Source organism: Mustela putorius, unplaced genomic scaffold, assembly GCF_011764305.1.
Source record: "Mustela putorius furo isolate JIRA1106 unplaced genomic scaffold, ASM1176430v1.1 tig00000193_pilon_pilon_pilon, whole genome shotgun sequence".
Taxonomy (NCBI): Eukaryota; Metazoa; Chordata; class Mammalia; order Carnivora; family Mustelidae; genus Mustela; species Mustela putorius.
In genome coordinates, this window is record NW_025421309.1 from 1328041 (window position 1) to 1341598 (window position 13558).

The 13558-nt window shown below is 50.4% G+C and overlaps 1 protein-coding gene across 1 annotated transcript in view; it reads left to right on the top strand.

Moving 5' to 3' along the window:
* The window catches only part of SSH1 (slingshot protein phosphatase 1), a 59545-nt gene that overhangs the window by 12521 nt on the left and 33466 nt on the right, over positions 1-13558 (top strand). The gene's annotated exons all lie outside the window — the stretch shown is intronic.

A 13558-nucleotide genomic window follows, 5' to 3' on the forward strand; every position in this document is an offset into this window, starting at 1 on the left:
TAGAAAATTCCTAAGACTAGGAGAACATCCAAAACAAGTCGTTTTGCTTCGAGAAAGGCTGCAGTAAGAAAACAGGATTAATCAAAACGGGATTAATCAGAGTCCAGACAGCCATTTTCAAGGCCTGTGAGTGATTGGGCTGGTGGGGGGGGGGGGGTTCGTGATCTTGAGTCCCACTCTGGGGCAGGGTCAGTACTGGGACACATGGGAGGTGACATGCCAATGGGGAAGCCAGCTGGCCCACCCAGCTGCCTCCCCAGAGTCCAGAGCTGGCAGACTGCCCTGTAAATTACGGAGGTCAAGCCTTCAGGCCTCGAGGCCCGGGTACAGCCCCTGCCCCCACGCTGCCTGCGTGACTGTGACCTAGGGCCATCCACCTGCCCTCCCCAAAAAGTCCTTCTCCGTCTTGGGGCCCTTGGGAGCCTTAGGGAGAGCCTTTCACTGCCTGGGCATAGTGTCCTTGTGGATGCTGTTGGACACATGGTAGCTGTTTGGTTGGGTTTTTTTCAGCTGTTACTTTCATTGATGGTAGTGCCTGCCAGCCCCGCCTGCTGCCCTTCCCGACCTCCGTCCCCTCCACAGACTCCCAGTTTCACCGCAAAAGACCAAAAGGTCAACCCAGTGGAATCCGAGAGGAGAAACCGCCAACGCATGACCTATTTCCCTCCCAAGTTCTACTGAACCTTGTACCAGACCTTTATCTGGGAACCAGCATGTCTTGTGGGCCTTTATTTTTATAGATTTTTTTCTTAATGGCTACTTTTGGAGTTATTTTTAAAAGACTTCATTTAAAAGAAAGCGGTTGCTGTTCAGTGTTAGGAAATACCTGATGCTCTCACTACTAGGGGCTGCCCTGCACCGGCGGACATAACTCCCAGTCAGGTCTCGGCACGTGGCTTGGCAAGAGTTCTCAAGGTGTGTTTCCCCAAATCTGGGCCCAGACGAAATTCCCACAAGGGAGGGACGTGGTTTGGAGAGAGCCAGGTGGCTTCCCCTTCTGGGTATCACTTGTCATTTCCAGGCCCGCCGGCTCTGTGCCTGGTCGGTAGCACGTGGAGGTTTGGGAATGGTTTCTTTAGTCTGGGGCTGAGGCCACAGAACCATGCAGCAAGAGGGCTTCCTAAAGGGCCTGCTTTCTGGGCCCTGGGCACCCCTGTGCTGACCCTACCATGTGGGGTGGGAGGGAGAAGTGTCTCCTAGGAAGCAGCCTAGAAGTAGAGGCAGTTTTTGAGTTAATTTTCTTTATTTAACAATTCAGCCAGTATATATTTAGTGTGTATATACTGGAATCTGGCTGAATGCTGGGGTTCTTTGTTAAATAAAGAAAGAGTGCTTACCTACCACAGGCAATGTGGGTATGCTTTGTCTACCACAGCTTTGTCCAAAAGGGATTTGAAACACCCTATAAAATTCAGAGAAAATTAACAAGAAAAGCGGGGCACAGGGAAAATAGGGGGAAAATAAGATGAAGCCGGGAGAAGATTTGTATGTGGAATGTATGGTGTAACATTGGTATAGTTACCAGAGCGTGGCTACAGATCTGACTTCAAGCTTCCTAGTGGTCAAAGCAAAGAAAGAAACAAGATCAGTTGCTTGATTCATGATATTCCTAAAAATGCCACCAGGTTAGTTCATTCCTCTGAAGAATGCTTCCTGATGGACACCTGTGGGTGTTCCTAAGACAGCCCAGTGTGGTGGGCAGATAAGCAGGTTGTCTTAGGTTTAGCCCTGAGGCCCACAGAGGGAGCTGATGTTATGGGCCCGTCCTACCAATTAACCTGGGTGTTTGTGGTCTGGAGAGGTGAGGTCAGCAGCAGGACTTGGTGCCAAAGCTGCTGGCCGCCCCAAACGTTGCAAACAGGATGCTGAGTCACATCCTGCGGGCCTGTAACGTCCTGACTACATGTGCCCTTCACAATAGGAGGCTCGCATGGGCAGGCTGGCCTCCTGCTGTTTCAGAAGTGTGGTCACAAGCCAGAAAATGCTCCAGTTAGGTTTTCGACAGGTCAGAGCTGTGGGTACCCAAGGCCCCCAAACTCTGGACTCACACAGACCAGGAGGAAGTGGGAGAGTGGAGTTTCCCATCACCCTTTGTGGCCTCTGTCCTGGAAAACACGGAGAGGGAACAGGGTCTGAAGACAGGTCGAGGTCTCCATCAATGAGGGTATGAAAGTCTCCAAAAGATGGAAGAGGAAGGCTGTGAAGTGTGCCGGTGGCAACGACTCATAGTCTTAAAAGCTTTTATCACCTGCCAATAAAGGAAAATTACAAGCAATGCTTTCCCAAAGCCCAATTAAGTGGAAATTTTCCAAATAGCTTTTTAGATTTTGAAACAATATAAAACTTACAGGAAAGTTCTCACAAAGAATTTTTTCTGAAACAGTTGAGAGTAAAGTTGCCGGCCTGGTGCCCATCACCTTTTGCATATAGGCAGCAGCCTTCTCCTACAAAGTAGACCTTTGATCCTTGACCCTGACACATTACCACCCACAGAACCCCATCAGGGTCTGCCCTGAGACTCGGTAACCTTCTCTGTAGTAGAAGTGTCTAGTTCGGGATTGTATGTGGCTTGTAGGCGTCCTGCCTGAGTCTCTGTCATTCCAGCCCATGTCCTCCATCTCCCTTGGACAATCTTATGAATAGGACACTTGTGCAGGGGACAGGCCTGTCGTTTTGTTGACTGTCCCTGAATTTAGGTTGGCATGGTATTCCCCGGAAATTAGATTTGGATGGGGTCTCTTTGGCAGGAATAGCCTAGGAGCAATGCTGTGCACTTTGCTTCCCGCCACGCGAGGGAGCACACAATTTCGTTTTGCCCCGTTCCTGGTGATGTTAACTTTGGGCACCTTTACTATATGATTATTCTTTCCCACTTTATCCTTAAGAAGTATTTCTTGGGGGCCATACTTCGAAATTATTTTAATCCTATCCGTCTTTGTCTATTTATATCTGTACAGACTCATGTTTGTCTGTTCTATCCCACGGTTTTTAATCCAGTGGTTGTATTATTGACTTCAGAGTCCCCTGCTTGGCCACTGGGGTCATATGCAGCCTGGCTTCCGTGACCCTTGAGGTCCTGTCCCTGCCATCCTTCAGCACTGCATGCTCTCCAATACCAGATGTTCCAGGCCTCATCTTGTCCTCTCTTTGCCCCATGTCTGGAGCCAGTCATTTGTCCGAGGAGCCCTGCTTCTGTTTAGTGGAGAATGGAATTTACAAGTTGTGCTTATCACTCTGGGGGTGTCGCCCTCCTCAGGCCCTCTTGGGGCAGAAATAGGGAATTTGTATATGTATGTACACATACACACACACACACACACACACACACACACACCTGCATCTCTGGTTCTCTATTTAAATAATTTTGGGAACCCTGAGTTCAGACCTTCCTCTCTGATCCAACATCTCACAGTTTATTCTAGTTTTCTCTCCATCTTTGTGACTCGCTTCCCTGACCGTGAGAAACCTGGTTCCAGACTGACCCTAAAACACTTGCTTGTTTGAACAGTCTCCCTGGCTATCACCAGCCTCCTATCTCTGCAGCCACCTCTCCTCTGCACAGATTCCTTCCTAGCCCTGCTCACCACATCCCTCCCCAGATGCCTGCCTGGCTCAATCCGCCAAATGGTCTTGGGCCTGAATGGTTGGAGAAGAGAAGTCAGCATTTCTGATGCTGTTTCCCTGAGGTGTTCGTTCAGCAGGAGAGCCAGGATGTCAGAGTCCTCTTCCTGGTTTCCCATCCTGGCTCTTCCACTTCTTGGCCCTGTGAACACAGGCCAGCAGCTCAGGCTCTCAGAGCTTCAGTTTCCCTCAAAGACAGACACTGGGGATTAGGTTAATGTGTGTAAGTGACTTAACATGACACTCAATAAGGATGTTCATTATTAGTATTACATTCATCGAGTGCACACTGCCTTTTGGGCCCTCAGAGATCCAGAGAAGGAGAAGTCATAGGCCTAGCCTTTGAGACACTCGAGGTGAGGTGGAAAACTTAGTTGTGTTGTCCGAGGCCCTTGGTTGCCAAGAAGGCCTGCCCACCAGGTGACTGTATGTCCACTTGGAGCCTTTGTGTGGCAAGTCTTAGGTGTCTGGTGCAGCCCGCTGGTGGTGAACACCGCATGTTCAGGTGCTTGGAGATGCCCAAGGTGACTTAGTCATGCACTGCTTTGAAACTGAAGAGGAGGCCAGCTCAGTGAGTGTGTTGCACCTCCTGTATGCTAGGCAAGGACGGCGCTTTAGAAAATTACGTGTGTCTGGCCCTCAAGTCTGACGGTGAAGTTCAGATACACTGGCGTGAGGATAACTTCACTGTGCGTTTTAGTAAGTATTTCTGGGAGCACAGTTTGGGGACCAGGGGCCTTAGGTTCCTATCATTTCTTAAGTATCTGACCTTGGAGAGGTGACTTAACATCTAAGGCTCAGCTTTGTTACCTGCAAGCAGAGGGAGCTGCTGTGAGATGTTGAAAGGGTAGAGCCATGGCTGGCCACTGAGGCAGCCAGGGAGGGCTTCCCGGAGAAGGGGTCAATTCTGGCAGGTGGGCATGAGGTGGGGGGCAGACAGGAGAGAAAGAGAAGGCCATGAACCAAGGCCAGGGTGGAAGAGTCGATGAGGACGACCGCACAGAGAGAAAGCAGAGACTGTGTGGAGTACGGGACGAACTGTGTACAAGGTCACATGAGGAAGGTTTTTATTATAAATCACTTTTTCTGATTGTGTTATGAGCTCCTTGAGGTCAGAGAGTGTCCGACAAATGAAATTGAGGTCAGCAACATGGCTGATTATAGCTACCACAAAAAGCTGGCAGAAGCGGGTTGGACTGTACCAATAATGCAGCATCATCGAAAGTTCTAGAGCTGGGAAGGACGTAGCAAGAGCTGTGTTGAGGAGCTGTATGGTGGGTGGGAGGCCAGAAGTCCCTGCCCTGGTTCTCCTTAGAGAGTTCATAAAGCCGAGCTGCCCCGCCCCCCCGTAGCTGCCAGCCACATGCACCTCACTGAACTTGAATTTAATTAGAATTAATAAAACGACCAATTCAGTTGATTGGTCAGACTCACCACCCTGTCAGTGTTCTGGAGGTGCCTGGGGCTAGTGGCTCCCCGGGGGCCCCCGCCCCCCGCCCGCCCCCCACCTCCCGCCGGGGAGGTGCAGTTAGAGAGCATGTCTGCTCTCCCGCAGGAATGCTCGGAGTCCTCAGCTTAGGGCCAGGCGCACAGCGGCACAGCCGGCCCCAGGGAATGTGGCGTGGCTCGAGGGGATGAGGTAGGCCAGAACTGGAGAGGTGACCGGCCAACTGGGGAGAAAGGGACCTTGGGAAAGATTAGGACTCAGCAGCCGCATACCAAAGAGAAAGGGCAAAAGACCTGGGGCGGTTGAGATCATCTGTCCTTGGAATTTTTGCGTTGTTTCAGAAACATTTCCTCCGTGTGTGTCTGTTATTTCTGGCTGGCTACGTTGTCTTTGCTGCCGCTGCATTCCCAACACAATGTGGCCTTTGTGCCTTCTGCCCTCTTCAGGGGGCTTAGATCCTGGTATCTTGGATGTGCCGAGGAAGATAGCAGTGGCTGGAGCTTCCACAGGCGGGGGACCTGAGGGCTCTCATGCGGGGCAGGCCACGAAGGGACCTATCTGAAGGTTTGGAGAGCCAACTCTGGGCACATCATTTGCTGTCCTTCTTCTACGGGGTGGGGGAAAATCCTGCTGCTGCGAAACTGCTGGTATATTCCTGGTAGGAGCTGCTCGCTGCTACCCGTTGATAGGAAGGAGAGCTGTGTAGCTGGCTTCAGAGAATGTCTCTTACTGTCTGAAATACTTCTGGACATTCCTTCTCTCTGAGAAAAGCCTACGCTTTCGAGCCAAACAATACATGCCCCGGCAGCAGAGACATTTGTACTGAGCCCTGCCAGCATTTCTTGCCTATGACCCCTGTTCCCTAAGTAGAAGGCCCTGCCCAGCTGGCATTTCCCTGTCCTCAGCATTCCGGGTGTAGGGGAGCAGCTGGGGAGCTCTGGTGGAGAGACATGGCAGGTGAGCTGCTGGTTTTCTCCTGCTCCGAACGACGGCCTTCCGGACAAGGCCCCAGTGAGCTACACTGTGAAGCACGAAACAAGACAGAGCAGGGCCTTGGCATACACTGGGGTCTTGGAGGCTCTTGACCAGGCCTTCAGATAAGGGAAGGGCCTGAGGAGAGCACACAGTGAGTCTCCGATCATTCCGTCCTCTCAGACTTCACTTCACTGGGAATGGGGTCCAAATCCGTGCAGACCACCATCTGTAGCTGTCCGGGCTTGCCTGCTGCTTCCAGGGCCCTGAGGCAGGCAGGCAGGCCGGCCATCGCGCCCTCCGACCCGGGCACCCGGCCACGCAGGTGCCCAGCGTGGAGCTGCTCGGCGTAGCCCTGCCTCTTTGTGGACACGTGGCTGTAGACGAGTCTTTCCTCTTCTCTGTCTTGTCCCCTTCTTCAAAAGCATGAAATTGGAAGAATTAAGTGAAAAAACAGAGGAGCAAGCTCCCTGAAAACTGCGCGGCACCATTCAGGCGGAAGGTAGCATCAATACATGTTTATCCAAAGCGACACTCTGAGTGTCATCGGTCTACTGAGCTTCCAGGTGCTGAGAACTTACCTTGACAGGTTGATGGCTAGACTTAAGCCCAAGGTTTGATTCTTAACTTTGCCCGTTCTGAAACTGGAATTTATTAGCACACCAGGGATGATCAAACTTCTGAGGAACCGACTTAGGCTGATCAGACTCATAAGGAACTGACTTGTAAACCAGAATGGACATTTATGAATTCACAGTGGGGCTTTTCACAGCAGAGACCAGGGTCTTCCTTGGTTTGCTCTGGGGTATGTCTGACATGATCCTCCCACTCTCCTGCTCCCGATGCCCTCTTCTGTGTTCACTGATCCTCTGAGGCCCAGATTGGTGGTGTTTCTTCCCGGGAGATCTCCTTGCCCCCCCGCCCCGGGCTGTGCTGGGGGCCCCTCCCGTGGATATGCACGTGGGCAGCACGTATGGAATCTGCTACATCGCCTTGCAGTCACTGTCCTGCGTCCGTCCCGCCCCCTGGAGTGCAATGTCGCCCCAAGGCAGAAGCCAGGTCTGCTTTATTTCTACATTCCCAGGACTCAGCCCTGACCAGGCACAGCAAATCTTTGTTCAAAATAAACAGAAATTCCTCTTCCGAGCATTCACTTGCCTTTTCTGTGGTGACCAACTTTATATTCGTTCCTTTTTTTTTTTTCCTAGAATTGTCATCACGCCTGCTGGACAGACCACAGTCCCCTCAGCCATCCCTATAGCAGGCCCAAGGGACTCGAGGGTTGATCCTGTAGGCCTAGTTCAGTTCATTTCAGTCGGCCCCATCCGTTGATTCTTCTCAGAGCCTAGGCTTGAGGCTCTGAGTCTCTGATTTTTGTGTGAGATGTAGCATCCGAAATACTGTAAGTAACTTTCTGAGTGTGGTGAAGATCAGGTACCTGATGTTAGCCAGAATGCTCTGTCCACAGCTGAGCCCATCCCAGGGCCGACGTGTCTGTTTTGTTACTGTTGTTTCATAGCGTCCCGCGGGGTTACCTTTCAAAGGCCGGGACCCTGTGACTGAAGGTGTTTGGTAGAAGAAGGGCAGGTGCATTTTCCTGCTAACCTGTCTGGCAGCTTCCAAGGAGGGTGTTCTGGTTTTTGACCTCGCGTGACCTCCCCTCATCACACCAAATCGTGTCTGCTCTCCCTCCGAGAGTGCCCTGCGTTTTTCGTGGTTATTTCTCACCAGCGGGAAACACTGACTGCGCACCTACTGTGTGAAAGCCGCAGCAGGCGCCCGTTTTCTCTGTCTCTTCTGTCACTGTGAGGCTCAGGGATTCTCACTCTGCAGCAGGAGCACTTTCTTAAAACACAGATGCCTGGACTTCCTGTAGACGTTTCAAGCTAGAATCAGCTGAGGCTGGACCTGGCCATGACCGTGTTCTAGAAGTTCTGCACGTTCTTGGGATGTATAGCTGGTGTTGGGAATCAGGGGCGGGAGTGTCGTATTCCGGCGTGTGGTGTTTTACACCTTACATTTCTGTTTTCCAAGGAACTGTGCTGCTGAGGGGCACAGCACACAGCCAACCCACCTGAACATAGGCCTGTTCCTTAGAGAGGGTTATTGTCTTTACTGACATGTGGCCAGGCTTGGCTTCGCATCGAATGCCTCTGTCCGCAGGTGTGCGGCCATTTGAATGAATGAACAGAACCCTATGAGTATCATGACGAACGTAGAGTAGAACATAAAGTAGAGCCCAGAAATACAAGCTCCCATACCTCACTGCATTTTGTTTTCTTAAAAGCCCAGTATGCCCCAGAACCCCCAGCTTAAAAAATGAGGTGATCCCCGGAGGTGGCAGGAGATTGACCAGCTTTCTTCCTGTGTCCTTTGGAGAAGAACATTGCCCAGCCCTCAGAGCTGTGGGAGCTGGACACCACGGTGTAGCCTTGGATCCGGCCACAGTCTCTGTCACACAGTGAGCCATCAGCAAGTGACAGCAAATGACAGTGCTGTTGATGAGAAGCCTGCCCTGAAGGTGGCTTCTCCACCAGCGTGGCCATGGCTGTGGTGCTGCCCACAGAACTCCACCCCCAGCTTCCCAATCTGTCCACAAGGACTGCCCCCCAGTTACAGAGGAGCCTGTGGCGGAGGGGGGATCGCGGTGGTCCCCTGAGGCCTCCTGCTTGCCCCCAGGGCTGGTTGGGGAGCTCTGACGCTGCCGAGTCTTCTCCCACTGGAGTCCTGTTTCCCTGAATCATGCCTGCTCTCCCCTTCCTCTGCACGATGCCTGCACCTGCTAGAAAGAAGGGCTGCCTACCCGACCATGTTCTGACTTCCCAGTGACATGTGCTTTAGTGTAGCTGAAGTGGCTGCCCTGCACTTAGCTGGTAGGGGCAGAGGTGACATCAGGGTGACAGCTCTGAGTCTCACGCCAGGCCGGGGAGGCATGGGAGCACTCCTGAGCTTAGGGAGATGGGCATGGGGCAGAGAGTTGGGTGTTGCCCCAACTTGTAAAGGTGTTACTGAGTTCCTGGGCAAGGTGCAGAATCACTCTAGTATGGGCCCCCACTTAATCCTCTTGTGAAGATTTATTTATCCTCCGGAAGCTGGGGGAAGCTTCCAGACAAGGCCTCCCCAGGAGTCTCTGCCCGCCACTCCCTCCTTCAGCAAGGGTTCCAGAATCTACCAGTTAGACGCTCCCGCTTCCCTCTTCAGAACACCAGCAGGGCTCCTTTCCTTGGGTGCTTATCCCAGTCCACCCTGGGATGGTGGCTAGTCGTGTCCTTCATTTCACCAGCTCAGGGTGGTGCTGCAGACCGCAGCCTGGGGGCTCCCGCCCGGCGGGTTTTGGCGGGGGGATCTCATGCCAGGCTCTCAGGGTTACCTAGGCCTGCTTTACCTTTGCAGCCTGCCCTGCCCTTCATGCTTGTGGTTCCAGAAGTTTCTCCTGTGTGTGCACATGCAGGTCCCTCTACCTGGGTTCCCCCCACCATCTTCCTTGCTTCCTAAGGCAGTGATTAGCATGACTGAGGAATTTTTGGAATGCAGAATGCTTTGACAACATGGGATAAATGCGGCAGCTGCCCACGGTCACCGTTGGGGGAATGTGTGGCAATTTGACAGAATTAGGAGTCCTTCAGCCTGTCGATTTCAACCAGAAGGGGGTCCTCATCTCCCGGGTCTGTTCCTTGGCGGCCAGCTGTTTCCCCTCACAATGTAAGGCACACCCTGGTGCTTGTTCCTAAGGCCTCCCAAAACCCGTAGGAGTAAAGTGATTAGAGGAACTTCAGCTGTTTTGCTCCCTCTGAATGGCCCTCTTTCATCTGGATATACAGGGACAAGAGCCTTTTTAAACCCAAATATCAGGGGAGGACAAGAGTCCCACAAGAGCCATTCTCGCTCTGGGTGGAACACCATCCGGGGACAGGGACTCCTGCCCAAGGAAGGACTCCAGCCCTTTCCTCTTTCACCGGAGGGAGTGCAAGGCAGTAGCTCAGGGGCAGTCAGAGATGCGAAGCCGAAGCCGGCTGTCGTGAACATGTTTTATTTCACTGACTTCTGCGTCTCCCTTCAGCCAGCTCACAACTTCCGCTCTTCAGAGGTTTCCGGCCCAAAATAGTACGTACCACTACCCGATCTCTCTGTTCCTACCACGCATGGGTTTCTGGATGACGCTGGCCGTTTATTCATCTGTCCTTAGTGCCTTGTAGAAAAAACCCTAATGCTGTGTGGTCTCCTGAACCGGGCAGTGGCCAGTGTCTGAGAACATATCTGTACGGCGGAGATAAAAGCACTGGGGGGCTGGGGGGATGAGGGAGCAGGGAGGGCCGGGGCTGAACTTGTTTTTACTCTCCCATCAAGGTGTGTCTTAAAGCAGTGAAGGAAAACAGTTCAGTTGTATTGGTCTGGGTCTGACCTTTCTGGAACTTTTGTCACATACTTTTTAGGACACCAGCATTTTGGGGGGAGAACTCTGGTTTTTCTGTAGCTGGGAGGGGTGGTTTGTGAGTCTATATTTCCTTACCCCAAGTAAAATGGGTGTGCCATCCCCAAAATGGTTGTTTGTTTTTTAAGATTTTATTTATTTGAGGGGCGCTTGGGTGGCTTAGTTGGTTAGGCGACTGCCTTCGGCGCGGGTCATGATCCTTGGAGTCCCGGGATCCAGTCACATTGGGCTCCCTGCTCGGTGGGGAGTCTGCTTCTCCCTCTGACCCTCCCCCTTCTCATGCTCTCTCTCTCACAAATAAATAAATAAAATCTTTAAAAATTTTTTTATTTATTTGAGAGAGTGAACAGGGCAAGGAGGAGCAGAGGGAGAAGAAGCAGCAGGCTCCCCGCTGAGCAGGAGCCCAACTGGGGACTCGATCCCAGGACCCTGGCATCATGACCTGAGCTGAAGGCAGCCACTTACCCCACTGGGCCACCTAGACGCCCCCTCAAAATGGATTTCTTAAAGGACATTCCCATCGCTGTGCCCTGAGACTCTCAAATCAGGGTACCACGCTTCCCTGTATTACAAGCCCACCACAGAGAACCTCATGAAGCCTGGCAGTGGGAAAGGGTGTTCTTGGCTACCCGGAGGGTGTGCGAAGCTCGGGGCCTGGAGTGAGCTCAGAGCAGAAGACAGGAAATGGGGCCACAAGGAAGATCTGCATTTAGTTTCCTTAAATGCTGTGGCTGCCCCTGCTCTCCATCCTCCTGGCCCCAAGAGTCAACAAATGGGGTCACCCTAAGGCTGTATCTGCTTACTGTCTCCCCAGCCGCAGGGCAGCCTAACAGGCTAGGATGGAGAATGTGCTTTGTGGGCTTCCCTGCAGCTTTAAATCTTGCTCTTTACTGGAAATGCTGGTGCCTCATTGCCGAGGGCAGAGGCAGCATTCCAGTGCCCTCTTCTACCCCGCCTCTGATTTCATATGTAGATGGGGACTCTGGCTCTTCTGCAGTCACAGGAACACTGAGCACTGGCCTTGCACGCCATCACAGGATAAAACCAGCCTATTCTTTGGCATTGTTCCCTTTTTTCCCCCCAAAGGAAATGTAAGGGAAACCAAGGGGAATTTTTGCCCGTGATTTCCAAGGCAAAGGTCACTGTTAATGGCTGGCTGTTTCCAGAGTTTTGGGGCTTCTGATAAGTATGGATTTTTTTTTCCCTTGTTTTCCCTTTTCTCTTTTTCTTTTCTTTTCTTTTCGTTTCGTTTCTCTCTTTCTTTCTTCCTTCTTTTTTTTTTCTTTTTGGTGGGGGCAGAGAGAGATGAAGAGGGAGAGAATCTTAAGCAGGCTCCATGCCTAGGGCCTTGATCTCATGATGCTGAGATCGTGACCTCAGCTGAAATCAAAAGTCGGACACTTAACCGACTGAGCCACCCAGGAGGCCCCTCAATATTTTTCTTTTAAAAATTTTATTTATTTATTTGACAGAGAGAGATCACAAGTAGGCAGAGAGGCAGGCAGAGAGAGAAAGGAGGGAAGCAGGCTCTCCACGGAGCAGAGAGCCCAATGCGAGGCTCGATCCCAGGACCCTGAGATCATGACCTGGCCAAAGGCAGAGGCTTTAACCCACTGAGCCACCCAGGTGCCCCCCCGCTTTTTTAAGATTTTATTTTTTAAAGTAATCTCTATGCCCACTGTGGGGTTTGAACTCACAACCTGAAGATCAAGAGTCCTAGACTCTATTGGCTGAGCCAGCCAGGTGCCTACTCTTCTGGTATTTATAATCCTGGGCTCCCCAGCTCTTGTAACTGGCAACACAGACCTACAGCTGATAAAATGGGAAGACTAAATGAAGAAAAGCTGAAAACTGCACGAATGTAAAGGATTGGTGAATGAAATCTACAAAACCATCAATAACTCAACAGCTTGAGTAAGAGAGGCGGCTCTCGGCCTTATTCTTGGGTATTTGAGCAGAGTCACTATTTTTGGCATGAGAATTCAACCAGGAGAAGTCACAAATTTTATTGTGGATTTTATAGTGTACAAAATCACTAATTCTAGGTTTTCTAATTCTAGGAGCCACCGAGTTCAATGTGGTGAGTCTTTATAGCACCTAGAGTTGTGTATTAGGCTTAGCCAAGGTTTTCATTCCATGGTTTAGAACACTTAACTACTAATATTAGACATTGGGGAGAAGGTGATCTTGCCCTTTTTTTTGTATTTACAGAAATTGTCCTTGTATTTCTGTCAGGAGTTGATTCGCTTCCTGTTGAAACAAACACGCACAAAAAGTGCTGTTTTTTTCTTAGAGCTTTTCCCCTCAAATCATGTATAAGTTAATTGGTTGCTCAGTAGAGAGTTAATGATTTTTACAGTTCTCTTTGTTGTGAACTGTGATCTTTCACAAAATTAGTAGAAAGGGAATGCTTTTCTGTTATCATGTGTAGTACATGTTTTCCCTTATTCTGAAAATCAAATAATAATTGCTTTAAAAAGTTAGTATTTGCTCAGTATAGAAAATTTGGAAGATAGAGATTTGGAAATCTGGAAGAAGAGAAAGAAGATAATCATAGGTGGTCCATCTCCCCCCCCCCAAAAAAAAACCCACTTTTAATAATTCTAGCGTACAGGTAATTTTCCACATGACAGTGTTTCTGAATAATTGGTAGTAACTAGTAGCTAATACAATCTGTCAGTTTATAGTCTTAATTTCTGCGTAAGCTAAAGATTCTTTTTTGATAGCCAAATCATGAAATGTTTAAAATTTAAATTATAACTTCTTAAGGCTGTATGTCAAATGTAAATGTTATTGCTGGTTTAAAACAACAAAAACCGGGGCGCCTGGGTGGCTCAGTGGGTTAGGCCGCTGCCTTCGGCTCAGGTCATGATCTCAGGGTCCTGGGATCGAGTCCCGCATCGGGCTCTCTGCTCGGCAGGAAGCCTGCTTCCCTCTCTCTCTCTCTCTCTCTCTCTGCCTGCCTCTCCATCTACTTGTGATTTCTCTCTGTCAAATAAATAAATAAAATCTTAAAAAATAAAAAAAATTTAAAAAAAAATTAAAAAAAAAAAAAAAAAACCTAAGGTTCCTTCTGCTGAGAAATT